The sequence below is a fragment of the Puma concolor genome, chromosome A2, assembly GCF_028749965.1.
Source record: "Puma concolor isolate L17-30 chromosome A2, mPumCon1.1.hap2, whole genome shotgun sequence".
Taxonomy (NCBI): domain Eukaryota; kingdom Metazoa; phylum Chordata; class Mammalia; order Carnivora; family Felidae; genus Puma; species Puma concolor.
Window position 1 is genome coordinate 39,729,239 of NC_141668.1, and position 27,714 is coordinate 39,756,952.

Consider the following 27,714-nt stretch of genomic DNA (forward strand, 5'->3'; position numbering starts at 1 on the left):
TGTGTTTTATTCAACTTTCTTCAATGCATGGTAGAGGGAGTGTGTTTCTCTATTTGCAGTTTTCTGTCTAACCATAAAGATACACAATCTTGCATTACATTGCAGACTTCTTGAACTTTCATTGTCTCACAGAGCCTTTGTTATGCTTGAGCTGGAGATTTCACTCTACACTTCTTTTTTTTTTTAATTTTTAAAAAAAAAATTTTTTTTCTCAACGTTTATTTATTTTTGGGACAGAGAGAGACAGAGCATGAACGGGGGAGGGGCAGAGAGAGAGGCAGACACAGAATCGGAAACAGGCTCCAGGCTCTGAGCCATCAGCCCAGAGCCCGACGCGGGGCTCGAACTCACGGACTGCGAGATCGTGACCTGGCTGAAGTCGGACGCTTAACCGACTGCGCCACCCAGGCGCCCCTCTACACTTCTTTATAAACATGTTAAATAAACACTGTGTTAGAAAGGCTTTCTGAGAAGCACTTGTGTAAACTACTTTGATCAGAGAAGTTCCTGTTCATTATCTTTTTTCTTCTCTCTAAATTAATTATTTATGATTAACATAAAATTAGGCAACTGCCATTAAATCATTTTTTTTGCAGAAAATTTCAAGTTTCTAGTTAAAAAAAAACAACTTGGAACCTATTTTGTTTTGTCATACTTATTTTGGGTGTTTGGAACTATATCCTGGCTACCCTGAATAATGTTAGGCAAAGCCCTCACTTAGTTGGATGTTCTAAAGACTTCCTATCCCATATTAACTTGATTTAAAACATCTCGTTAGAGTTAAACTTGACCAGATGTTTCTCTGTCTATGGGCACCCCTTTCGGAAATTCAAATAGGTTGGTCAGATATCATGTTTCCTTCTGGAAGTCAGGTCTTTCCCTCCTGAGGTTATGTGTGCTTAGGTAGCTATGGTTGTGTATCACATTTATGAATAGGAAAATGTATTACTAGTTATTTTTGAATTTTTCTTATATACTTATCATAAAACTAGATGCAAATTTCTTTAATATTCTGGTTCTGTCTTTTGCCTTCACTTATTTTGCAAATCAGAAGAAATTCTTGTATAGTTGTGGGAATTAGACAGTTAGCTAGAAAGCAGGGATTGTTTGCAAATTCTTAAAATAATTCCTACACTTGATTTCTGCAAATCGTTCCTGGTTCTAATCCTCACTGATAGTGGGACACTTAGTGCTCTCTTGATATTTTTACAAAGGTAGGCAATGTCTGGTTGCCCTATGGCTGAGATTATTTTAGGATGATATCTCCCCCTGGCAATATATAATTAGACAATTTTATTTTGTGGTTATATTATTATTATTATTATTATTATTATTATTATTATTATTATTATTTTATTGCAAACATTTTTATTTTTTGAAAAATGTCAGGAGAAACCTCTGTCTGTATTGCTTTATCCAATTGATTTTGGATAATAGAAAGTATATCCTGACAGCATGAATCATGTTAGGCAAAACTAGGGTTTAATTGTATGTATGCTCTATAATTCCCTACTGATCAACATATAGTCTATGAACCAGCAGTATCTTTACACCTGAGATGTTGAGAAATGTGGAATATTTGGCCCCATCTGAGATCTGCTGAACCATATCTGCATTTTAACAAAATTCCAAAGTGATTTACATGGACTCTAGAGTTTGAGAAACATTCCTTAAAGGCACACACCCATCACATATTTTAGGGGTCCTGAAATCTAGGTCCTTGTTACTGTTAGTGGTTTGCATACCATTACATAAGTATCACCTGGGAGCTTGTTAGAAATACACACTTTCAGGTCTAAGCCCTGATCTCTTGAGGCAGAATTTAAATTTTAACAAGATCCCCTGGTGGTTTCTATGAACATTAAAATACGAAAAGCATTGATCTAGATTACACCATCTTGTTGAAGCTAGCTTAACTTGAATTCTAGTTGTAGAATAAATGTCCCCCCACCCCTCAGGTACCTCTTTAGTAGTCTTAGCTAGAGCATTGCCAATTTAGTAAAGATGGCTACAGTCTCTAAATACATAAAGGAGGAATCTACTCAACTTCTTTAATACTTGACGTACACTTCTGACATTTGCCCTTGACTATTTCTCTCCAGACTCTATCGTGGATACTTCTCTTACTCTCACTTATTCTTATAAAAATAGAGGAGGAGTCTGTCATACTTTTTTTCCTACTCATAGGATTTCCAGAGCATTGTTCTACAAAATTATTTAACAATTTCTCTTAAGATAACAGGTCTCCATAGGCATTTGTTTCCTAATTCCCATTGTCCCAGCCATGTCCCCAGTGTTTGCTGTCCTTCTGGGCATTTCCCCTCTGTCCTGTATGGCAGCTCCTCATTCAGGTTTCTTCTTCCTCTCAAGGCCTGCTACCTTCCTTGTCTGTGGCATTCTTAATGCCACAGGTCACAGGCATTCTTGGTGGTATTATCTTTATTTTCTCTTTACTCATGGTACCCTAGGGTAATGTCATCTTTGTCATTCCAGTTTGCCCCTCTCCAAGCTCCTTCTTCCAAGAATCTGGAATTTCCTTTCAAGTTTCCTTTCAGTGGACTACAGCCTTTCTTCTCAATTTCTTACTCTGGTTGTCTCCACCCAAACCTTGAATTCCACCACAACCATAAGCCATCATAACAGTGCCTTTAATAGCATCTTTGAAGGTTCTCTTTGACTTTTCCTGTATTCCTCTCAACCCTAGACTGCCTCTGCCCACCAGCTTTCTCTGCTTTTGTTTTCAAGCTATTAAGCTTGCTTGTGGAAATTATGAAACAAAGATGATTGAGTCAGATAATGTTTTTGGCTTTATCACCTCAGCCAGATGTTCTCTTCTACTCCACTGTCCTTTTACATGTTTACTGTAGTACCCAATCCCATGTGCGTCTTTTTAATTTCTTAGAAGTGGGAGATACTCTTTTCATAGTAAATGGTGGTAAGGATCTATGCTTTCAGATTAAATTTGCTGGTAGGTTCCTAAATCATGGTGCTTTTATTTCATTACAATTTTTCTTTAGAACAGTTACAATAAAAATATATTTGTCACATTGCTGTGCTGCAGATTTTATTATGGTCTTTAGATGCAGATGGCTTTTACCTTCTTGTGGATATAAACCACAGTAACAAAGATCTGGTGCTTAATTGGTCTCATTTCCTGTTAAGCATTGTCACTTTAAAAATTGCTACTTAGAAGAATGAAAAGAGGACATTAAGATTTCTTTCCTAGTGGCATTAAAGAGTAAGGAAGCACAATTCAGGTATAATTTGTTCAGTTATATTGGATAGCCAACAAGACTAAATGAATTAAAAAATAAAAGAAATGCTTGTTGGTTTATGGTCAAAACATCTCTAGGAATTTTGTACTGTTGGTGCAGTAAAAAAGTAATTGTTTTATTAAATTGCTTCAGTGTCCTCAGCATTGCACCACTAACTGTGATGGAGCCAGAGGAAGTACAGGATATTTTATCTGACTGGAAAAACTTGTATTATACATTGGAGAAAAAAATGGTAATACACACGAATGCTGTGAGATAGAATGTGATATAAAACACAACCTTTTTACAAAGGTTAATGATGTCCTGTTGCCCAAAATAGAGTCCATGCTCCATGGAATAGTGTGCTTGCTCATTAACCTCTGGGTCCTAACCACCCTTTCCAGCATCATCTTCCTCCATTGCATGCCCCTGAAACATGCCCTACACTCCAGTCACTTTGATGTGCTTATTATTGCAGAATGTATCATCTACTTCAATACCTGCCTGCTTTGGTAAGCTACTTTTATTATTATTATTATTATTATTATTATTATTATTATATTATTATTATTATTATTATTATTATTTTTAAATTTTTGCTTTATTCTCTTTCTCCCTGTCTTCAGGTAAATTCATACTCATCTTTTAAGACCTACTTCAGATGTTGCTTCCACTGCAGAACTTTCTTGGTTTTCCTAAATAGAATTAGTTTTTACTCTCTATATGATCTTTTATTTCCTTGTTGGCTTCCTTTCTGTCATTTAGCAGATTTTTTTTTTTTTTTCTGATTTTCCTTTTGATTTTTTTCTTTGACCCATTGGCTATTTAGGAGTGTCTTAGTCAGTTTGGGCTGCTATAAGAAAATACCATAAACTTGGTGGCTTATCAACAACACAAAGTTAGTTCTCATGGTTCTGGAGTCTGGAAGTCCAAGGTCAGGGTGCCAGCATGATGGGGTCTGGTGAGAGTTTTCTTCCGGACATGCTAATGTCCATCTTCTCGTATTTTCACATTTTCAAGAACAAAGAGAGGGAGCAGCTTATGTTCTTAAAAGGGAACTAATCCCATTCATGAAGTCTCCACCTTCATGACTTAATTACCTGCCAAAAATCCCACCTCCTAATACCATCACTTTGGGAGTTAGGAGTTCAAAGTATGAATTTTGCTTGGGGAACACAAGCATTCAGTCCATAGCAAGGAGTATGTATCTGTGATTTGCAGAAGAGTACCCTGATGTATTTGATTCTTACATATAATGCATTTTTATAGCTGTTCAGTCCAGCATTCTTTCTGGTATACGTGGATATAATAGGTTTTATGTTGTTGTTTGGTTTTGGCAAAAATGATGCTTCTTGCATTAGTCGTACAGGGTGAAACTTCTGTGACGTTCAGTAAGCCTCCTGAGTATCTCTGCTGGGTTTTTTTATTGTAGAGACCGTTTTGAATACTGAAAATTTTGATGGAGCATTAAAAGAAGAATTAAACACATTCATAAGTTTCCCAAAATGTACCTGTTATTAATTTTTAATCCCATTCCATTTTTGTTGCAGAAAATAGATTGTATTATTTCTGTCTTTTCTATCCCTACCATATAGTCTGTCCTGGAGAATGTTCCATTTTGTGCTTAAAAATAATATATATTCATTTGTTTGGTGGGGTGTTCTTTAGATGTCTCTTGGGTTAGTTGGTTTATAGTGTCATTCAAGTCTTCTATTTCCTTGGTCTTCTGTCTAGATTTTCCTCTCCATTATTGAAAGTAGAGTATCGGGGCGCCTGGGTGGCGCAGTCGGTTAAGCGTCCGACTTCAGCCAGGTCACGATCTCGCGGTCCGTGAGTTCGAGCCCCGCGTCGGGCTCTGGGTTGATGGCTCAGAGCCTGGAGCCTGTTTCCGATTCTGTGTCTCCCTCTCTCTCTGCCCCTCCCCCGTTCATGCTCTGTCTCTCTCTGTCCCAAAAATAAATAAAAAACGTTGAAAAAAATTAAAAAAAAAAAAAAGAAAGTAGAGTATTAAAATATTATTGCAGAATTATCTTTCTCCTTTTAATTCTGTAAGTTTGTGCTTCATATATTTCAGTGAATTGTTACTTCCTGCATATTTGCTTATAATTGTTATATCTTCCTGATGAATTGACCCTTTTATCATTGTAAAATTTCACTGTTTATCTCTGAACTAGGAGCAGAAAGAGAGGGAGCAGTGTTGGTACAAATGTTACCGTTTTGCCTTTCTTGCACGATTTCCATAGATTTTCTTGAATAGATGTTTTTTTTTCATTTGCTATTTGCCATTAGGACCATTTGAAGAAGCTTTAAATTTTTAAAGATAATTTCACCAGTTTTTAATAATTCTGCCAGTTTTTTTTCCTAGTTTTAAACCGATTAGTGGAGCTCCTCATGCTATCATACCAGAAGTTGATCCATATGTCTCTTTCTATAAATTGTTTGTGTATGTGTTTCTTTTCCTTAAGAGGTCTTATGAATTTTATAAGCCTTATGAGACTGCAACCTAATCATTTGTATTTGCATAGTACTTAGTATGATGCTTAAAATATTGCAGATCAGTGATTCTCAAATATTTTTTCTTTAAAAAATTTTTTTAATGTTTATTTATTTTTGAGAATGACAGAGACATAATGCAAGTGGGTTAGGGGCAGAGAGAGAGGGAGACACAGAATCCAAAGCAGGCTCCAGGCTCCAAGCTGTCAGCACAGAGCCCGTCGCGGGGCTTGAGATCATGAGCTGTGTGATACTGACCTGAGCCGAAGTTGATCCCTCAACCGACTGAGCCACCGTGGTGCCCCCCTTTTTCTTTAAAAAAAATTTTTTAATGTTAAATATTTTTTATTTTAGAGATCGTTTTGGATACTGAAAATTTTGGTGGAGCACTGGAAGTCATTAAAATGATCAAAATAACATCAAATAACTGACAATAATTATGATGCATTAATTGTTACAGTTAAATAGCATTATGGTGCCTGTAAAAACAACCGCAGCTGTCCACCATTCCTGTGGTCTCCTTTCAGGAGAAAAACCAGTGCCCTGTCATGTTCAGAGGATCATTGACTTACCTGCCATGACTTACCTGCCTTATAACCTTTTGAAATCAAGTTTGTTTGGTTTTGGTTTGGTTTTAGTGCCATTTGACATCAATTTCTATCTGTGATTTGCAGCAGAGTACCCTGATGTATTTGATTCTTACGTATAATGTACTTTTACGGCTGTTCAGTCTAGCATTCTTTCTGGTAAACATGGATATAATAGGTTTTGCATTGTTGTTGTTTGGTTTTGGTAACAATGATGCTTCTCACATTAGTTGCACTGGGGGAAACTTCTGTGAAGTTTAGTAAGCCTCCTGAGTATCTCTGCTGGTTCTTAGTTTATGTTTGGTTACTGTTGGATAGACCAAAAATGAAATTATGAAGTGTAGACTAAATGTTATGGAAGTTTTCCATGAACCTGAGCTCTAAGGCTTGGGAAAATTCTTGACTTTCAACATTACTATTCCTGTATCCTGTGTATTTAATGGGTCACCAAATTTTTTTGCCTTTATGTCCTAGAGGTCTCTGTATTTCAGTCTTTCTTTGCTGTTTTTGCCTATGCGGTTCTTATCCGGGCCCTCAAACATTCACCACTAGTTTGCACTAATAGCCTCCTAATCTGTGTATTTCTCTAGTTTGTGCCTTTTTGGAAGCCATCCTGTACTCTGCTACACAGACCAAGTTTCTTAGAATCCTAGTCCATCATGCAATTTCCTCAATGCTTATGACAAATGTTTGCTGGTGTTTGTTATGTGCCAGTCACTGTTTTGGGTGCTGTGTTTTAGTGGCACAAAAGCTATACAAATTCCCTGCCCTCTTGGACATTCTGCTCTTTGTTACAGTAGATAGTATATAAGTAAATAAATGAGATTCTTACATTGTGGTAAGTGCTATGACAATAATAAACACATGATGGAGTGACATCAGGACAGCACCTGAGGTAGGTGCTGAGTGAAGACCTCTCTTGGGAGATGCCATGTGAGCTGGAATCTGGAGGGTGAGGATGGGCTAGCCACACAGGAATGGGAAAGAAAGGACTTCTTGCAGAGAAACAATAATTACCAAGGCCCAGAGACAGATAAGGGCTTGATGTGTTTGTAAAACAGAAAGGAGCCCATTATTGATGTAGCATAATGAAGGATGAGAGTGATGATATGAGATGATGTTGAGGAGGAAGCCAGATCATGTGAGATGACTTGTTTTTAAAAGGGAAATGAGGCTTGTGTGGAGAATGGTTCAAAAGGGCAAGAGTAAAACATTGCTACTACATAGGAGGTTGATATTTGTTCTAGGTTAGTGATGTTGGTAGCTTATTCGGGAACGGTGCTATTTAAAGGTGGATTAAAGCAGGCAGATTCAAGATATATGTTGAAGGTTGAACCAATGCACTTGGCAATACATTAAAAGCCTAACCCATTTGTTGCTGTGTCATGGAGAAAATCTTTTGTCTTCTTTTCAAAGTCCCTGTAAACTGACCTTTTTATATGTCTGCTTATCTCCCTTTATACCCAAGGTACACTTTGTTCTTCTGGTAAAAGAAAGTATAATATAGTAGTTAAAAGCACATGCTGTGGTGTCAGACTTTCAGGGTTCTGGTGTTGACTTTGTCCCTTTCTGTGTGATCTCACCTCATACACTCTTTATACTACACAGTTTCCTCATTTATAAAATGGAGACAATAATATTTCTAACTCATAGCATTGTTTTTAGGATTCAATGAATTAATCTATCTAAAGTGTTTGGAAAACACTTGGCCATAGTAAGTGCCCAATATATGATTAGTGTATTCATTTCTTAGGGCTGTTTTGACAAACTGTGACAAACAGAATGACTTAAAACAATAGACATTTATTCTCTCACAATGCTGGAGGCTGGAAGCCTGAAATTAAGGTATCAGCAGGATTAGTTCTGCCCAGAGGCCATGAGGGAGAATTTGGGTCTTTGGCATTCTTTGGCTTATAGAAGAAGCACTCCAGTGACTACCTCCTTCCTCACATGGCCACCCTCTTGTGTTCCTGATTGCTTCCCCTTTTCTTCAAATGACCTGTCTTTGAATTTAGGGTCTGTTTTAATTCCAGATATTCTCAAGCTTCTTTTTCTTTTTAACGTTTTATTTATTTTTGAGACAGAGAGAGACAGAGCATGAACGGGGAAGGGGCAGAGAGAGAGGGAGACACAGAATCGGAAGCAGGCTCCAGGCTCTGAGCCATCAGCCCAGAGCCCGACGCGGGGCTCGAACTCACGGACCGCGAGATCGTGACCCTGAGTGAAGTCGGACGCTTAACCGACTGAGCCACCCAGGCGCCCCTTCAAGCTTCTTAATTACAAAGATTTCTCTTCCAAATAAGGTCACATTTACAGTTTCTTAGTATTGGGACATGGGCATATGATTTTATTGTTTGCAGAGGTCACCATTCAGATCACTACATTTGCCAGGACCACGCTTAGGACCAGTTTTGCTCCTATTCTGATATTTTGTAAATACTAGCCAATTTTCAAAGTCTGGTTCCAGTCTTACCACTTGCATAAAATAACTCTTAATTCTTTAAAAAAATTTTTTTAAACATTTATTCCATTTGAGAGAGAGAGAGAGAGAGAGAGAGAGAGAGAGAGAGAGAGAGAGAGAGAGGAAGGGGCAGAGAGAGAGGGAGACATAGAATCTGAAGCTGAGCTGTCATCAGAGCCCCATGCAGGGCTCAGACTCACCAACCGCGAGATCATGACCTGAGCCAAAGTCAGATACTTTGACTGAGACACCCAGGCCCCCCTAAAATAGCTCTTATTCTAAAAGATTTGTTCTCTTCCACCAGTAAAGTCAAATAAAAAATATTTTTGAATGCCTATGATTATAAAAATAGCATAGGAGACTTGCTCCATATAGACAACTTCTGTGCCTTGCCTTTTGTTGATTATTCAGATATAGTTCAAGTTTCCTTCTCCATGTTTCATTTCTTTTTTTTTTTTAATTAATTAAGTTTTAAAGAGTGGGCTCCATGCCCAATGTAGGGCTTGAACTCATGTCCCCGAGATGAAGAGTTACATGCATACTGTCTACCAACTGAGCCAGCCAGGCACTCTCCTCCATGTTTCATCCTGTAATGATTAGGAAAAACATTTCATTCTCATCAAAATTTTTTTCAGTGCCCCAGAAACTGTCAAAAATGATTATTTTGGATCTGAAATTTGGACTGGAGCTAGAGTCTTGAGTCTCATTGCTGGATACAAGTTAGACCTAGATTCTAGGGAAGTGGTTTTGGTCATCAAAAACTAGATCATTGGTGTATGTGAGAAAGGCAGAATAGTACAATGAATATGAACTAGAAAATCATAAAATATGTTATAAATAAATGACTATGCTTCATTAGGTTTTCCTTCCTCATCTTCAAATTCCTAGCTTAAAAATTAAAAAGTATTCAGTTGGCAATTTCATACAAATATGTATAAATTATACATTATTACAGAGTTTCATGCTTGATGTGTGTAACTCATATGTCTATGTCTGTGTCTAAAGACATAAATGGAATAATGTTTACTGAAGCATTCACCATGGTTATCTTTGAGCTGTGGGATTTCAGGTGTTAATTTGATTTTTAAAATCATCAGTTCTGATGGAATTTTTAACAATATAAAAGTATCATTTTATAAAGACAGTGGTTGTGGTGGGAGAAATGAAGGCTTAAAGAGGGGTTGGACCTTCAGGTCAGTTACTTCCAGCTGCACAAGCAGGTTTCCATATCTACTCCTGTTTCATATTTACTCCTGTTTGCATATTTACTCATGTTCAAAGGCCACAATTTAGTCTATATGCCCTAGGGAAGAAAAGCTTGGGAAGAATTGCAAAATACATACATATGCTAAACCTTAGTGTGCGTTGTAAGTAACTCATGGGCACAATACACACACACACACACACACACACACACACACACACACACACACACGTCCAAGTAAGCTCTATCTGATGTGTTAAAAGTGTGGAATTTTTATTATTAAAACTTTAATACAATTACTTGCTTTTCCTGCCAACTCTCCCATAACTGTTTCTGGAGTGAGGGGCAGTTACAGGATATAGCTGAAGTGGAGCTATCCTAGTGGGGAATGATAATCTTGGCCCAAAGCCGTTAGGAATTCAATCTAGAACATAAACTACCTTTGTAACAAACTGGTTTCCTTCAGAAATACTTGAGTTTGTCTTTCCAACTATATTTATGTAAGAGTGTTTTACTGTTAGTGTTACTGTTTATATGAGTGTTATTTGCATAGAAAGTGTCATTTGGGCCACATCCATATCTGATTCGAGGTCTCCCCCCACGTTAGTGGGCACTTAGAGCTTATTGACTTACAGGCCACGACCTGAAGCCCGAGTCCCTGTGAACACATGTTCTCTGGGATTCCAGTGAATATGCAGAGTGCAATTGCATTTTTCAAAAACATGAAGAAATTCAAATAAGCTGGAAACTTGCCAAGTTTAATTTTTGACACATCTCAACATTAGAATGTCCGTGTAAATGGAAGGTCAGAGTCATGCTTTGTGGCTACTGCTTTGGGACCCAGGACTGCGGGATGTCCCGCAGACAGGGCTGTCAATGCTAGTGTGTGAGTGTTGTAAGTACCGATGGGGAATGCAGGTGTCTTTTCATGTCAGCATTCTCTCAATTTCTCTCAAACAGTTTAAACCACTAAACTGTTACTCTTTCTGTTGGGAATGGCAAGAAAAGCTTTTCTCTCTGTATTCCGTGCTCCTGGGACATGTGCCTATTTGCTTCAAGACTGGTTTTTGAATTTAAGGTTGCAAAACAGTTGTTCAGAAAACAACCACAGCAGTCTACTTCAGAAAACCCTTCTCTCTTTTGAGATATAACTGGATTGGTGATTCGCGTCTGTTTGTTAATTGCAATAAAGCTGCTATTGTAATTTAGAATGCTTGTTAAGAATAGTCCAACAGTCCTCTAAGGGACAATAGATAACCTGCTATGTGTCTTGCTTAGGGAGCTGGTAATTATTTTACTGTAAATGAATCTAACAATAGCCCATTGGAAAACCACAAGAGGGACAAGCTTTGAGGGAGGAGTGTTAAAATCAAGGCTCTTCTTTATTGACTACATTCATCAGCCCAAATTACTGGCAATAAAGTTTTTAGAGAGGTTCAAGTAAAGTAAGTAAAATAATTAAGGTTCTCTTCAGTTACTGTTAAAAATTCTTTGTATGAGTGCATCTTACTTAGACTCATTTTCACCTTCCTTTTAATGGAATTTTTAATGTTTTATATTATATAATGATGACTTTTTGCTTTTTAAAAGGCTACCATACCAGATCAGAGATTTGTAAATTTTTCTTGTAGGAATTGCTGAGCTGTTCTCACTAACTTGACTGCTTAGAGCTCCCTGCTATATTGTGTTTTTGACTTTGGCTAATTTTTTTTTGTTTTGTTTTCTGAGGAAAAAAACAGGTGTAGTTAAAAGTCAGGTGCAGGGGCATCTGGGTGGCTCAGTCGGTTGGCGTCTGACTTCGGCTCAGGTCATTATCTCGCGGTCCGTGAGTTTGAGCCCCGCCTCGGGCTCTGTGCTGACAGCTCAGAGCCTGGAGCCTGTTTCAGATTCTGTGTCTTCCTCTCTCTCTCTGACCTTCCCCCATTCAGGCTCTGTCTCTCTCTCTGTCTCAAAAATGAATAAACGTTAAAAAAAAAATTAAAAAAAAAAGTCAGGTGCAAGTAATGATTTGGGGTGGTACTGCCAGAGTAAATAAAAGTTAGACAAGCACATTTTACTCCCATGGAAAGACATTCAAAATTATGTGTTGGCTGAGGAAGTGTTAGGTTATTATTTTTCAAAAATGTCAAGAAACAATATATATGTGCTCCTCAAAGCCAAGCAGAGCCTTTTGCACGTCAAACTGATGACTCAGGTATACTCACCCTTCTAGCGTTAGATCACACCTACTTTTGGTCCCTTTTCACTCTGTCCCATTATGCCTCCTGTGCTCCATCCAGGCATAATTATTAGTTCTCAGAATGTTCCATCCACTTTCGAAGTTTGGGGCATGATACTCCCCCAGTCTTGGAGGTACATCCAGAGCTTAAGAGCCCTTCAGATCCAGCTTCCTCAGGAAGTTCTCCCTAATTGGGTGGAATAAATGCCCCGAACCTCTGACGTCCTGCAAAAGTGTACGTGAACTCTATGTAACCTCAAAACACGAAGCTTATCTTCCCGGTTCATCATGATCCCACTTCCCATGATAAAATAATTGTTCTCTGGTCTCCTAGCATTTCCTTTAACTTAGAGTATATCACTTTTTATTACATTTAGTTTTCCAGATCTTCCTTGTTAGGCTGTGAGTTCCAATTTCTCACATGCATTTCTTCTCCATTCCTACTGTCTTTGTGCTGGTGGAAGCCTTGTTATCTCTTAGATGACTACTGTGACCCCCTCTGTGCCTGTCCCCAGTCTTGTGCCCTTGAATCTCTTCTCCACACTATCCTCTAGAAGTATCTATTAAAGTTTATATCTGACTAGACTAGTCTTCTCCATAGGTGTCATTTGCCATGAGAACAAAGTGCACTCTCCTTAGTGTAACAAATTAAAAAAGGCTATCTGTGATCTTACTCCTGTTTTGTTTTGTTTTTTTCCTTGTAGCCCACATTCCCACTAACTTGGGGCTTCATAGCTTATATGCCAGTAGTGCTGAGCTAATTTTATTTCACTATGAGTTTTCTGATATGTTATGATTCTGGACTTTGCTCAAGGTGTTTCTTCTGTTTGTAATGTTTTTATTCAAAACATAATTTCTGATCATCCATCAAGGTTCCATTATCACCTCCTCTGGGAAGACCTCTAGATCAGTTAGCTGCTCTCTACACCCTCAGAGCATCTAAATACATACTTGTATTATATTCTTAGTGTATTATGATGTATTATATTCTTAGATGTACTGTAATCTTAGTGATCTGTTCACCAGGAAAAGTTATTTATTATTTATGATTGTTTCCTTAAGGTCTAGCATTGTATTTGGCACCCAATAGATTCCCTGTAAGTGTCTGAATGAATGGATGGAATAGCAGAGATTAAGAATATCCCACAGGCCATAAGAAGAAAAGCCAGGAATACAAATCTTGGAGAAAAATCAAGATAAGAGTTTTATAACAAATATTCCTTTGGTAACTTTGAATTTAAGAGATGAGTCTGTGGGGATAAGGGCTAGCAGTGTAACTCTTGTGGAAAGCCTGCATTGATTCTGCAAAATGTCCCTTTGGGGTAGGTAGATGCTTTTGTGGAGAGAAGGCTACCTTTCAAGATTCAGGTTGGTGGCTGTAGTTGGGAACAGTCTTAAAGGGCTAGCCTGGATTTCATCTTTATTTAGTTGGGATTCCGAGTTATCCTGGATTTTGAGGCAGAAAAGCACTTACTGGGGAATTGGGCTGAAACACAGGCTGAAATCTTGGCAGATAGCTGGAGAGGAAGAGAAATGGTTACGGGATAACTGTATGGAAGCTTGACTACTGCAAAGCTGGGCTAGATTATTTAGAATGTGCAAAAGGATTGCCGAGCAAATCGGAAACTGAGTAGCAGATCTTTATCTTTTTTTCTGCCAGTGGCCAGGATTGGTTCTGGATTCTGGGGTATGTGGGCACAAAGAGGAGGGCTAAGTGAGCACTGTCGAGAAGCTCAGAGCTCCTCAATGGGTTCAAGCCCAGGCCCAACATTACAGTGAGCTTGGCTGGCCCCTTTCTACTTTTGTTCACTTCCCATTTCTATTAACATATCAACATTTTTGCAATTGCATATGTATCAGCCAGGCAGTGGTTTCTTTGGGACTCTTACTATATGTTAAGCACTGTACGAGGCTTCAAGATTATAGTGGTGAACAAGAAGCAATGGTTCCTTATGGTTCTTAACTAGTGAGGTAGATGTACAATGAACGAATAATTTCAAATGTGATTAACCACACTAAAGGGGCAGTGTGCAGTGACTTGGGAGAGTAGAGTTTCAATTTAATTTATTCTGGGGAGTCCGGGAAAGTTTATGGTAGACATGACATTTAAGCTGAGATCCAAAGAATGAGAACTTTGCTAGAAAAAGTAAAGTGGGGATTGTATAGGGTCGTCAGCATGAACAGAAATCCTAAGGTAGGATAGAGAAGTGTGGCAGAAGGCCAGCATGGTTGGAGGAAGAGTTTACACTACATGAGCCTGAAGAGAGAGAGAGTAGAGGCTGTTTTTTGGGTTTTTTTTTTTTTGTTGTTTGTTTTTTGTTTTGGAGGTTTTTGGAAACTGCATTAAGGCTTTTAGATTTTGTTCTAAACAATGTAGAAGTAATTGGAGAGTTTTAACCTCATGTTTGTTTTAGAATGATTGCTCTGTCTGCCCTGTGGAAAACAGACAGAAGCAGGGGCAAAGGTAGAAAAGGAGTATCTGGTTGAGAGGCTATTGTTGTGATCCAAGCATGAGATGATACTGGCTACACCAGGGTAAAAGCGGGGAATAAGTCAGTGGATAGATGGGAAAGATATACAGGAATAGAATACACAGTTTTGGCCAATTGATTAGATGTGGCCAGAGAGAGAGAGAGAGAGAGAGAGAGAGGTTAAGGGTGACTTGTAAACTTTGAGCAACTTGCTATACGGTAGGTCCATTTTTTTTTTTTTTTTTTTTGGAGGTAGGTTTTGCACAGAAAATTTGAGTAGGGCATTTTCAAGAGGGATAAGTGCTCCTTTTAGAGATGCCTCTTTTGTATGCATAACATCAACAAAATCCAATTGTTTCTTTCCAGAGGACTGAACAAAAAATGCCATGAGTAAGAAAATAAGCAGATAAATACTTGCATTTTCATTAGATGGGGTCTTTTCAGGTCATAGTTGCAGTCTGTAAATTATTGAAACATAGGTATCATGTAGAAGTTACTTTGATTAAACTCTTTACCTTGGAAGCTCCTTTCTAAAGGGTAGGATGCTATTTGGTAAGCCTTTTAAAAGTTGCTTTGACAGCTAATTTGCTCACATAATAGCATAAGGTTTCTTCTCTTGTGCTTCATATTTTTTAAAAGAGAAAAAAAATCCTTTATAATGAACTCTGATAAATATGAGATAATTGATGGATTATATCTGCATAAAAAGAATTCCTGTTGCTAAATACAATACTCATGATAAATGGAATGCATTTAGACTTTCAGTCTGGAGATTGCATTCTGTCACTGTGCTCAAGAATAATACTGAACATTTTGAAAAAATGAAAAACAGACCAGTAGAAGAGGTTTCTTTAAGGTAACACTGAAGTTTATTTATCATAATGGGAGGCAGGTAATGATAACTTTCAGGTAATAGAATCTATGCTATAGTATATTCACTTGACACATTTTCTCTGAATATAGTAGTGTTTTTGTTTTTTTTTTTTTTTAAGTTAAGGTAGAGCTTCCTCTTGCTCCATTTAATGGGCAGCTACATGGTAGGCACTAGAAAAAGCAAATTGAGGGTTTTCAGATCAGTGGGGAAGATACACACACAAACACATGCATGCATACCTGATGGTGTAATGGGTAGGAATTGCAAAGGTGAATAGCGTGCAGATACCAATGGGTGATGCCTAAATTGAATCTTGAACTACAAAGAATAGTCAGAATGGAGAGAAGTATTCTAGAATCACAACACAATATGTGGAAATGGCAGATGGACAGAGATGTTAAAGACCATGGCACATTGTATGAAGTATAGGTCGTCCAAGATAGTATGGCCAGAACATTGGGTCCTTAAGAAGGAGACGCAGCGGTGATGCTGGAGAAATAGGTAGATACCTGATTGCAAACACCTTCCTGTGCAAAGCTAACAAGGCTGACCTTTATCTTGAAGACTTTGGGTTGCTATATAAAAGGATTTTAAATAGAGAAGTCATGTACTCAGATTTTCATTTTAGAAAGATCACTGCCCAGTATTTTGTTAGTATATCAGAAGGGACAAGCATGGATGGCTCCCAGGTTTTGCCTTCAAATGAGAAGTCTGACTATCTTTTGGTCGTTGCTACAACATTTATAAGCATCAAAATGTGCTTGAGAAACATAGTTTGATGCTTATAAATGTTCTATAATTGGGGAAAAAAAGACCCAGGAAAAGTGACAGAGAAGCATTGATAGACAGACAGAAGGGTAAAAAGAACCTGGTTTCTAGATATGTGCATGCCTCAGTAGTGAAGGGATGGGTTTCAAATAGGAACTAACGGCCAACAGTGTAGCATGTTAGAGACAAACTGAATAAGGACTACAAATTCTCTATTGGGTTTCACTAAAGGGAGTGTTCCTGGTCACTGTGAATAGAGCGGTTTTGACAGTTATTGAGGGTAGGCAGATGTGAGATTGTTGAAAGCTGAAGACTAATTATACACTGTAGAATTAGAGTTGGGATATATAGTTGTTTCTTCAGTGTGTTGAGTGAGAAAGGGAAAAGGCACATAGGGTGGTAGGACTTGGTGATGTGTGAGAGGAGTGGTTTTAAATTGCAGGAAGCTTGAGCTTATTTGTTTGCTTAGGTAAAATTGCAGGAGAGAGAGAGAGAGAGAGAGAGAGAGATTGATTAAAGATGCAGAAGAGGGAAGGCAACACTGATGGATGGCAGTCCCTGAGGGAAGAAGAATGAATGGAATCCAGCACCAAGGTGGTGGTTTGGTGATAGAAAAGATGGATGTGTTTCCTCTGAGAGAAGGTGCAAGTGGCCAAGAATGGTGTAGCTCTAAGTAAGTTTCTAAGAGGACTTTGATTAGGAAATGCTTGGAAATGCTTAGGAAAGCATTTCCATGTGGTGTCTTTGTATGTTCTCAGTTTTCTTTCATATGACTTAGTGGGGCATAGTTGGACCTAAACACATGATTCCATATTTTGATAATTCTACAATTTGGTCCCTTTTCTTGCATAATGTGAACACTGATTATTGTTTTAAACTGTAATACACTACTACCAGCAATTAGAATTTGTATTAACATCATATACACAGAGAAGAAAATACTTTATACATTGTGTAATACTTAAAATACTTACAATGATTGTAAGTCTGTCTTTTTATTCTTAAAGTATTAAATGAAATAAATGGCACTGTCTCTGAAGAGATAGGCCATAGTATATAGCAAACACATAGTTTTTGTGTTTGCTACTTACTTATACAATTATTTGCACACTTAATATGTTTTTTAAGATAATATGGTTCTGATTTGGCTTAAAAATCTTGTCATTTGTTTATTCTTCCCCATGAATGATTTTTTACTTATACATATTGCAGTTCTTAATGCTTACTTACATGTTTTTGGAGCATGATGAGACAATGTAGTATTACAAAAATGAAAAAAAAATGGTATTTGCTGCGAAGGAAATGAGTTAAATAAAGGTGTTTGTTAAATGGGAAGATGCTGCTTTTGACACAAATTTTCATGGAAGCATCTCTCATCTCCCCAAACACTGCTCTGCCTGATCAGTCATGCCTGGGGATGCAATCTCAGATGCTGCCAGCTTTGCTGACAGGCCTAGTGCGGTCCTGATGCCAGTGTTCTGAGCCTGGGGTCCTCTCTCCCTGGGTGGGCTTGGCTTTTGTTTCCTATGTGGTCACTGGGCTTGGCTCTGCTTAATTTAGAAGCAGCGAAGAATGGGCAAGATTGGCAGATGCCTCCAAGTTACCAAGGACCAGCAAAGATAGTAGTTTGAATAGAATTGTGAGGTTTTATTCATATCTCTACCCTAGGGGTACGCTTTTCATCTTCTATTTTTTTGTCGAGGTGAATTTTTGAAACCAGCAAGTTTACCTTTTTGCCATTGTGTTTTCCCATTGCTACCACCACAGAGCTAAAGCCTATTACTGGAAGGCTGCCTTGGGCAAAACCGTGAAATAGGTAAAGTTTGTCTTAGACATCCGCTACTTCTTTTTCTAGCCCTGCTTCTCCCCCCCCCCCACCCCAAACACCTAATACTCCTGAGTTCCTTCTGCCTGTGGGGCTTCACACAGTGTTAGTGATTGATTGCATCTTAATATCCTACATCTTCCAGGGATATAAACATTTGGAGCAACTGTTTTGGGGGGAGGGGAGTTGGCGGGGAGTAACATCTCTAACAGCAGAATTTGAAGTTTTAGGGTTGGGGGTAATGGTAATTGAGAAAATAGGGGGCAAAAACCTTCTAATTCTAAAACAAATGTGTAAATGACTGCTTCCTCTGCTCTATTTGAAAAATTGGGGTTATTATTAATAATGAGTGCCAATTAAAAATCCCTTGAATTATCATACTGAAATATGATAATATGCTGGCATGAATGGGCCAACTTTTCCTTACTCTTCTGTGAAGAAGACACTCTGTAATGATATAAAGAATGAACTGAGACTATTTTTATACAATGGCTCATGAACTCACAGACATGAGGGAACAATCATTGTTTAGCATTTCAATTTGTGGTCTATCTTGGAATCATATTTTAATTAACCCAGCCAACACCTTTGTGTGTGATAAGTGATATTATCCCTGGAGTACAATATATAGAAAAAAAAGTAATCTAATCTAAAAGCATGAAAGGGGGCAAAATACTGCTCTTATCAAATCTGTTAAAGATTGGGTTAAAGAGATAGCTCAAGGTTAAGGGTCTCCTGCTAAGAAGTTGCCTAGTTAATCAATAAGAGAATTGGAGTGAGAACATTTGAGCTTCTGGCCTCCTTGGGCACAGAGTCACTGTTTCCTTTGAGGCTATGTTAATAATCACCGTTAGTGACCTCAGGAGACCACAGCTCCTAGCAATGAAGCAGATGGCATGCTTCCTCCATCACCCTACAGTTCATGAGCCATAATGCTACCCAAGTGGGATGTGAATGTTAAATAATAACAAATTAGGCTGTGTTGAAATCATGGCTTTGAATATATCTCAATAACTTTCTGTTTCCAAAGGACTTTGAGTTATATTTATAACCCATTCAAACTACTTAAAATTCCCGTAATTCAAAATCACTATGCTTCTTTTTAGTGCTTAAAGAAATAGCTATCTGGTAGGACCATATATACTCTGATGGTGAATTTGTATTTAGAAGGAAGAAAGGTTATCAGCCTTACAACTGGGTGAGGTCCTATGAAAGTTTATAGAAATATAGCATATTAGCACTCAAGGAATCTTGGAAGTTGGGAGGAAATGAATTTGTAACTGAGATCTTCAGACCAAACTCATTATCAAAACTGCACAGATAACAGGTTTTAAATCAGTTAATAATAGCCTCTGGAGAAACAAGCTTTCTGGAACACTGGAAAGCTAGGGGAGAGAAATTGACCAAGGACACCCAGGCCCTGACTCTGCTTTCTCCATATGGATGGGGGCTGTGACCTTGCTCATGCTGAGTTTGATTTAACAACTAGAAGATCTGCTGTTTATAAACATTCCTTTAAGTGGAAGCATGCCTGTGGCAGCATAAGTTCTTTCTGGGTAAGAGATTTTAACCACATGTATAAAAAAGGCCAGTGGTGTGGCAAGCATTTGGTCATTTCACAGATCTGGCTGGAAGATTCTACATCCTTGGCTAATTAAATTGGGATTTGTCTAATCCTACAGTGGGTGTATGTAAGTTCACTTAATCCCTAATTTTACAGATGAGGGAAATACAGTTTATGGAAGAAAAATGACTTTTCTAAACTGGCATCTTTTGTATTAGAACTGCAGACAGAACTGAGGTCTCCTCACCCCGAGTTTGAATGGGTTATAAATATAACTTAAAGTCCTTTGGAAACAGAAAATCATTGAGATATATTCAAAGCCATGATTTTAACACAGCCTAATTTGTTATTATGCTCTTGTATGATTATCTATAGCCTCAGGACTCAGAAAAGAGAACCTTGATCCTGTGGTTTCTATTAATGACACCATCATATTTCAGTCATTTTTGCCTTCATTCATTTAGCAAATATTTACTGAGTTCTTGCATTGGTAGAAGTACAACAGTGAACAAAACGGATCCAAGTTCCTGCCCTGATGACGCTTACATTATAGTCAAGGAAGACAGACAAAATAGGTAAGTAAGATGTGGTTTAAAGTATGTCTAAATATGTTTAATGTATATCTGATGGGGGTAAGTGCTATGAGAAAAGGTGAAGTGGAAAAGTGACATGGGGTTGTGTGTGTGAGTAGGCTGTGGTGATTTTCAATAGAGTGGTCAGGAAAGAGACCTCAGTGAGTAATCACTCATTTTCCCAGTCATGTAGGTTCTACTCTTACAGTGTCTACAATATCTATATTTCTTTTTCCACTTCCTTGAAATGGAAATTGAAATAGAAACCTGCCACTGTGTCTCTTCCTGACCACAGGTTGTCTCTTTTTCTCTCTCTGTTCTCTCTGTCTTATTGTGAGGCATCCATTATCCTTCCTCCAACCTAGTTTTCAAGAAATCAGACCTGAATCCTATCGCTTCCCACCTCTGAAAGCTTCAGTGACTCCTCATTCCACACAGCCTCTTGACCAGGACATTCAAGTCTTTCCATGTGGCCACATTTCCTCTGTCCATCCTGCATCCCCTCCTGCTTAGGTAGGCAGGCCGCTGGTCCCCCTCTCCATCTTGTCTCACTCTTTCCTTTTTTAGGAATGCCCTTTTACCAGTTGAAGCTCTGGCTATCTTCACAGTTGATCTCAAATTATTTCCCTTTCCACAAAGTTTTTTTCTGACCCTTTCCTGTTCCACCACCCCCCACGCCCCAAACACCATGAGAAAATCCAGTTAGCAATTTGAGGATAAAATTGATCTTCTACTCATCTTTCAATAGCATGGTTCCTGGCACACTGTCACTGCGCCATAAGGGTTTGTTGAGTCAAAATGAATGATACTTGTCAGATTCCACTGACAATCAGGTATCTCAACAGAAAGTTGAGATTTCAATGTGGGTTCCGTATATTGCTCATGAAAATGTAGCCAAGGCATAGGAGAAAAAGTATTTAATAGTGTATATTTCAAACAGGAAGAGGCTTTCAGTAATATAGTGTATTCTATGCTCAGGGACAGTTGGAAAGAGAATGTACTCACGTGAATTTACGTGGGAAGCTGGCTGTCAGTTGAGCTGTGTGGAAATGAATCTGCCTTAAACTGTTTTCTGCTAAAATAAGCAACATTTAGAAATGTTGTCTATCTCTTTAGGTTAGTACTGAATTATCCCCCAGCTTTCTGAAGCTCATCAAATTAATAATTGTTTCCAGTGATCTGTAAACAAGCTTACTTTAAGCAATTAACCCATTTGCTTATTAGCATAAAAGACTCCAGTAACAAAGAATTAGAAGTTGATAGGGTCAGTTCAGGATAGCAATGTCTTTGCCCATTAGTTCCTTCCCCGAGTACCATGCTGCATAGTTATGTTACCAAAGACTTGCCTCTGGAAGATATAGCTTTTTCTCCACCCAAGACCACACTGACCAAGATGGAGAAGCTACTTTTAAAGTAGTGGACAGTGTGGGAATGGACAGCTGCTTCTATAAGCAGTGCCCCTGGCATTGGGGTGGAGGGGCAGCATTTCAGTAGGCCACATGAATTTTCCCTGGGTGCTGACCTTACCATCTAATCTTTACTGTCTTAACTACTCAGTCAACCTCTTGTCTCTTTCAGTTTCTGGCTTATAATCAATTTGTGACTAGTGCTGGGATTCGGCCGTAAGTTTTCCCATTCATAGGTTGGATTCCTTTTGGGCAGCAACCTAAAAAAATGCCTGCTCAGAGGATTAGTTTCTTCTGGATAAGCTTTCTAGAAGTGAATTTGCCAAGAGGGTACATATAAAACAAAGCAAAATAAACAAAATCTCCATCTGCTGTTTCTAGCAGAAATGATTTGGAAGCATCTTTCCTACCCAAAGGATTAGACTCTGTTGGGCAAGCTCCTAGACTCAAATCTGGATCTCTTCTTTTAGAGGGGTGAAGTCTTTTAATCCTACATAATTCTGATGATAGATGGGCTCAGTACTGTTATTCAGGTAATAGCCATGATCTCACTTTAAGAAGAAACAGGTAAAGGGGCGCCTGGGTGGCTCAGGCGGTTAAGCGTTAGACTTCAGCTCAGGTCATGATCTCACAGTCTGTGAGTTCGAGCCTCACGTCGGGCTCTGTGCTGACAGCTCAGAGCCTGGAGCCTGCTTCAGATTCTGTGTCTCCCTCTCTCTCTGCCCCTCCCTCCCCTGCTCATGCTCTGTCTCTCTCTGTCTCAAAAACAAAATAAAAACACTTAAAAATTAAAAAAAAGAAGAAACAGGTAAAAACAGTTAGTGATGCTTTGTTATGCAATTGTTGGTTATGCTTTGAGACTTTTTTTTAAGTATTAATATGTTGGTATTTCATTTTAGGTGTTAATACTTTATTAGTTAGAAAAGGATTTGGGGATTTTTCTTACACTCTGAAGCTAAGCATGGAAAATTAGGACTATACTCCCAATATCTGTCTGTGAATATACTATCACTCAGTCACCCTAGCCAGAACAGTAGAAATCATCTTAAAATATCTAAAACCCATGTGTTCTACCTTTTAAATTTCTGTTCTTATTAAGGTTATCTGAGGCCTCCCTTTTGCTAAATTCAGTGAAAAAGTCTTAACCCTCATTTTTCGTGCCTATCAATTAAGATGACATAGATGGTCATTCCCTTTATCTTGAATAAGTTTCTTCACTTGGTTGGTTTTCTTTGTTTGTTCTTCCTCTTTCTAATCTCTAATAACTGGAATCCCTCAGCGCTCATTCCTTGGGCCTTTTCTTTGACAATACAAATCATCTCTTGATGATTTCATCCAGGCTCGTAGTTTTAAACATCATCCATATGAAGATATTTCCCAAATTCGTCTGTTTAGCCCAGATTTCTCTCCTGAACTGCAGACTCATTTAGGCAGTGGTCCCCTTCTCATTTCTATTTATATGTCTAATTAGCTTTGGAGTCTAATATATGAAGCTGAAATCCTGGTCATTCCTATGAAGCCTGCTCCTCTCATAGTCCTCCTCATCTCAGTAATTGGCTATTTCATCCTTCCAGATTCTCAGGCCAAAACAACTTGGGGTTATGCTTGACTCCTCCCTTTTCTCATATTTCACATTTAATCTGTCAGTAAATGTTGTTGGCTCTATCTTCAAAATATATGCAGAATATAGGTTACTTCTCATTACCTCTACCTCTCCAAGCCACCATCATCTTTTACCTATTTTTTGTAAGGGACCTCTTTTTTTTTTTTTTTTTTAATATTTATTTCTGAGAGAGAGAGTGAGTGAGCTGGGGAGGCGCAGAGAGAGGGGAGACACAGAATCCAAAGCAGGCTCCAGGCTCTCAGGTATCAGCACAGAGCCCAACATGGGACTCGAATCCACAAACTGTGAGATCATGACCTGAGCTGAAGTCAGACGCTTAACCAACTGAGCCACCCAGGCACCCCGTGTAAGGACCTCCTAAGTGGCCTCCCTTTTTCTGTTCATGGCACCCTATAGCCTTTTCTCAAAACACGAGTCACAATTACCATGTCAGTTTTCTACTCCAAACCCTTCAGTGGTTTCCTATCTCTCTCAGGGTAAGAGTCAAAGGCATTACAATCTCTAATAAAGCACTATAATATCCAGTCCTTTATTTACCACTCTGAACTCCTCTTTCTGTGACTCTCCTTTCAGTCACAGTGTGGCAGCCTCACTAGCCTCCTTGTTTTCCCTCCCTGAGCAAACATATGGGACCAGACTGTCAAATGAGACCAGCATGACTCAGCACTTTTAACCTGTATTACTCTATTAAATGACGTCAAGGATACAGGCAGTCCAAAAGATTATACAAAGTAGAGAGTGGTCCATGATATCATTGGTACCTCCCAAGGTCCTTCCTATGTTGGATACGATTATCTGGCTTAGAACAGATGAGCTATCTGAATGAGATTCATGAGATTACCTCAGACAGAAGGAATATTTAAATTATGAAACATCTCCATTTTGTACTCTAGAGTGTTATACTTGTGTATGATAGAGATATGATGCGCATCTAATACCATATAGGGAGACGTACATCATAAATGTTAGGTTCTATTTATTTAGGTAATCCTTAATATAGAGACATCTTGCTACAGGCATTTCAGAGATTGTTTCTTTCCCCTGGGTAAAAACCATTAGTTTAATTATCCACAAGTCCAGGTGATAGGCGTTTAGGTAGTTGTGACCTCCTTTTTCCGCCCCCATACTCCTTTCCTCCTGGTAAATTATTTCCACGATGATGTCTCTCAAACTCAAATCTGCTTTGTGGTCATATCTCTCTCCTGCTTAAAATTCTTCAGTGGCTCCCATAGCCTTCAGGGTAAACTCCACATATCTTAGCATGACACTCAAGGCCCTCTTTACCTCTCCAACCTCTTTGGAGTTTCTGTCTCTCACTCATACTTATGTGCCTTTTCCTTTTATTTTGTTCCTGAATTTTTGTGCCTGGAATGATCTATTTGAGTCATCTGACTCACTAGCTCCTTAATGATTTAGCCTAAAGCTCTTTCTTGTAATGTTTTACCTTATTCCCTTTGTTTGGATTAAGTGTTCTTCTCCCATAGCAACCAGCGCCTGCCTCTGCTAGAGCATTTACACCCCATGTACTAATTGTCCTTGAATGTATATGTCTTATTTCCTACACTTCAAGCTTCTTGAGTTCTATTTATTTTGTATCTCCAAGACATTTAGTAAACTTAAACTAAAGAATACAGGACCTTTAGATAGGTAGTAGCTTTCAAATAGTTCTGACTTAGTTACACCAGACACAGAAGATTGTCTCCTTGATCAGTTCTCCTAAGAGGATACACAGAGAATGGCAACGAAGTAGGTATCCCTGCTAGGATCAAGTCTGGGAGGCAATGAAGACATCGGTGGTGTTGGTGAATGGTCAGAGAATATTATGTAGAGAATTGCCTTCATAGTGCTAAAATGTGAGAAGGGGACTTTGAGGAGGAGCCTTGTTCATCTTTATTCCATACTTACAAGCTCTGGAGAAATTAGCCATAATGAAATCCTTGTCCTGTTGTTAAATAGGTCAACTTAAAGAAGTTAATGGAAATTTTTTGACCCATGATTTGTTATATTATCCTGTGAGTCAAGTGTTAACTAGAGAAGAGCATGTTTTCCGCTGAGCTTCACAACTCTTGACTTGCTAGAATTTTTATTTTTGATTCTAAATGTCCAAATTTATAATTTACAACACCACAGTTTGTTATCCCCATGGATATTTACCCTGAAATCAAGATTAATAAAAATAATTGTGTATAAGATGTCATTTACCTACTGATTTATTAATTTAGGCTGGTCTGTTTTATTAAATTATACACATAGGAAACCTGATGGAGTAAATTGAAAACTTCTATATTTTCAGGTATTTTAAAATATAAGTTATGTTTCTATAATTTATAATATCTTTTTCAAGGATTGCATTGTCTTTTTTGAGAAAACACTGTCCTGTTCATATATTGCATATAAGAATAACTAATTCATATACATTTTTTAAGCAATGCAATCCATTATGTTTCAAATGTTTTGGGAAATGGATTTACAAGGTGTAGAAGAGAATTGATAGGAGAAGATCCTTTATAGATTTAGACTTCCACATTGCCTTATAGGTGTTGTCCCAAAATATTATCTTTTTTTTTTTATTCGCTTTTTAAAATTAGCATAGTCACTTTAGATTAAGTCCAAAATGACCTGCCTTATACTAAATTCTGCTCTGTAATGAACTGGCCAAGGGGCCAATATAGCTAAATCTCAGAATTATAGAATTCAGATTACATTTTAGATAATTACTTTGTTTCCTCAATTATCTGCTGGTTACCATAAATATAAGCATTTGAAAATTGAATTTTAACATGTTAGTTTTGTTATTTATGTTTTAGCTTATTTATTTAAAGTCAAGTTAGTTAACAAACGATGTCGTATTGGTTTCACGGGTAGCACCCAGTGATTCATCACTTCCATATATATAACTCCCAGTTCTCATCCCAACAAGTGCCCTCCTTAATGCACATCACCCATTTAGCCCATGCCCCCACCCATCTCCCCTCCGAAACCCTTAGTTTATTCTCTGTGTTTAATAGTCTCTTATGGTTTGCCTTCTCTCTGTTTTTATCTTACTTTTACTTCCCTTCCCTTATATTCATGTGTTTTATTTCTTATATTCTACATATTAATGAAATCATATGATGTATGTCTTTCTCTGACTGACTTATTTTGCTTAGCATAATACACTCTTCTTCCATTCACCTTGTTGCAAATGGCAAGATTTCATTCTTTTTGATTGCTGAGTGGTATTCCAATATATATATATATATATATATATATATATATATATATATATATGCACATATATACATATACACCACATCTTCTTTATCCATTCATCACTTGATGGACATTTGGGCTCTTTCCATTTGGTTATTGTTGATAGTGCTGCTATAAACATTGGGGTGCTGTTGGTGGGAATGCAAACTGGTACAGTCACTCTGGAAAACTGTGTGGAGGTTCCTCAAAAATCTAAAAATAGGACTATCATATGACCCAGCAGTTGCACTACTAGGTATTTATCCAACGGATACAAAAATGCTGATTTGAAGGGACACATATTAATTTTAAGAATATATTCTTTTTCACGGGCACCTGGGTGGCTCAGTCAGTTAAGTACCCAACTTCGCCTCAGGACATGATCTCACGGTTTGTGAGTTCAAGCCCCACATCAGGCTCTGTGCTGGCATCTCAGAGCCTGGAGCCTGCTTTGGATTCTGTGTCTCCCTCTCTCTCTGCCCCTCCCCCACCCACGTTCTCTCTCTCTCTCTCTCTCAAAAATAAATAAAAATTAAAAAAAATTTTTGAAAAAAGAATATACTCTTTTTCAGAAAGTCAGTATTTTATTTATTTTTTTTTTAATTTTTTTTTTTAACGTTTATTTATTTTTTTGGGACAGAGAGAGACAGAGCATGAACGGGGGAGGGGCAGAGAGAGAGGGAGACACAGAATCAGAAACAGGCTCCAGGCTCTGAGCCATCAGCCCAGAGCCCGACACGGGGCTCAAACTCACGGACCGCGAGATCGTGACCTGGCTGAAGTCGGACGCTTAACCGACTGCGCCACCCAGGCGCCCCTCAGAAAGTCAGTATTTTAAAGGGGACTATTATAAATATGAGCTACAATACAGAAAATATACAAACATGAATGAACAAAATGGAAGGTTCTTAGTGATTAATTGAAGTCCATCCTGCTGTTTTGTAAACGTATTTTATATTTTGCTCTTGGCCTTGTTATTTTCAATCAATCTACCTTTTTTCTTCTGAAGTATGTACATTGTACATCTTTGTGATTATCCCACATTTGAGGGGTGACATGTTAGCTGATCTTTAATTTATTCCTCCAAATTTCTTCTTTATTCAAATGTGTGATAGAAGGAAACATATAGGAACAACCCTTAGCAATCATTATATAAAATGAA

At 38.1% G+C, this 27,714-nt stretch overlaps 1 protein-coding gene and 1 long non-coding RNA gene across 3 annotated transcripts in view; both read left to right on the forward strand.

Moving 5' to 3' along the window:
• Positions 1 to 27,714, forward strand: part of IMMP2L (inner mitochondrial membrane peptidase subunit 2) — a 905,116-nt gene that overhangs the window by 274,558 nt on the left and 602,844 nt on the right. The gene's annotated exons all lie outside the window — the stretch shown is intronic.
• Positions 421 to 27,083, forward strand: LOC147583114 (uncharacterized). Of its 2 annotated transcripts, none has more exons than XR_015245544.1 (4): positions 421 to 3,766; positions 18,033 to 18,146; positions 20,214 to 20,294; positions 22,597 to 27,083. It is a non-coding gene; the product is annotated as an uncharacterized LOC147583114 (long non-coding RNA). The 2 variants fall into 2 exon arrangements; XR_015245543.1 differs by having other exon boundaries at positions 18,098 to 18,146.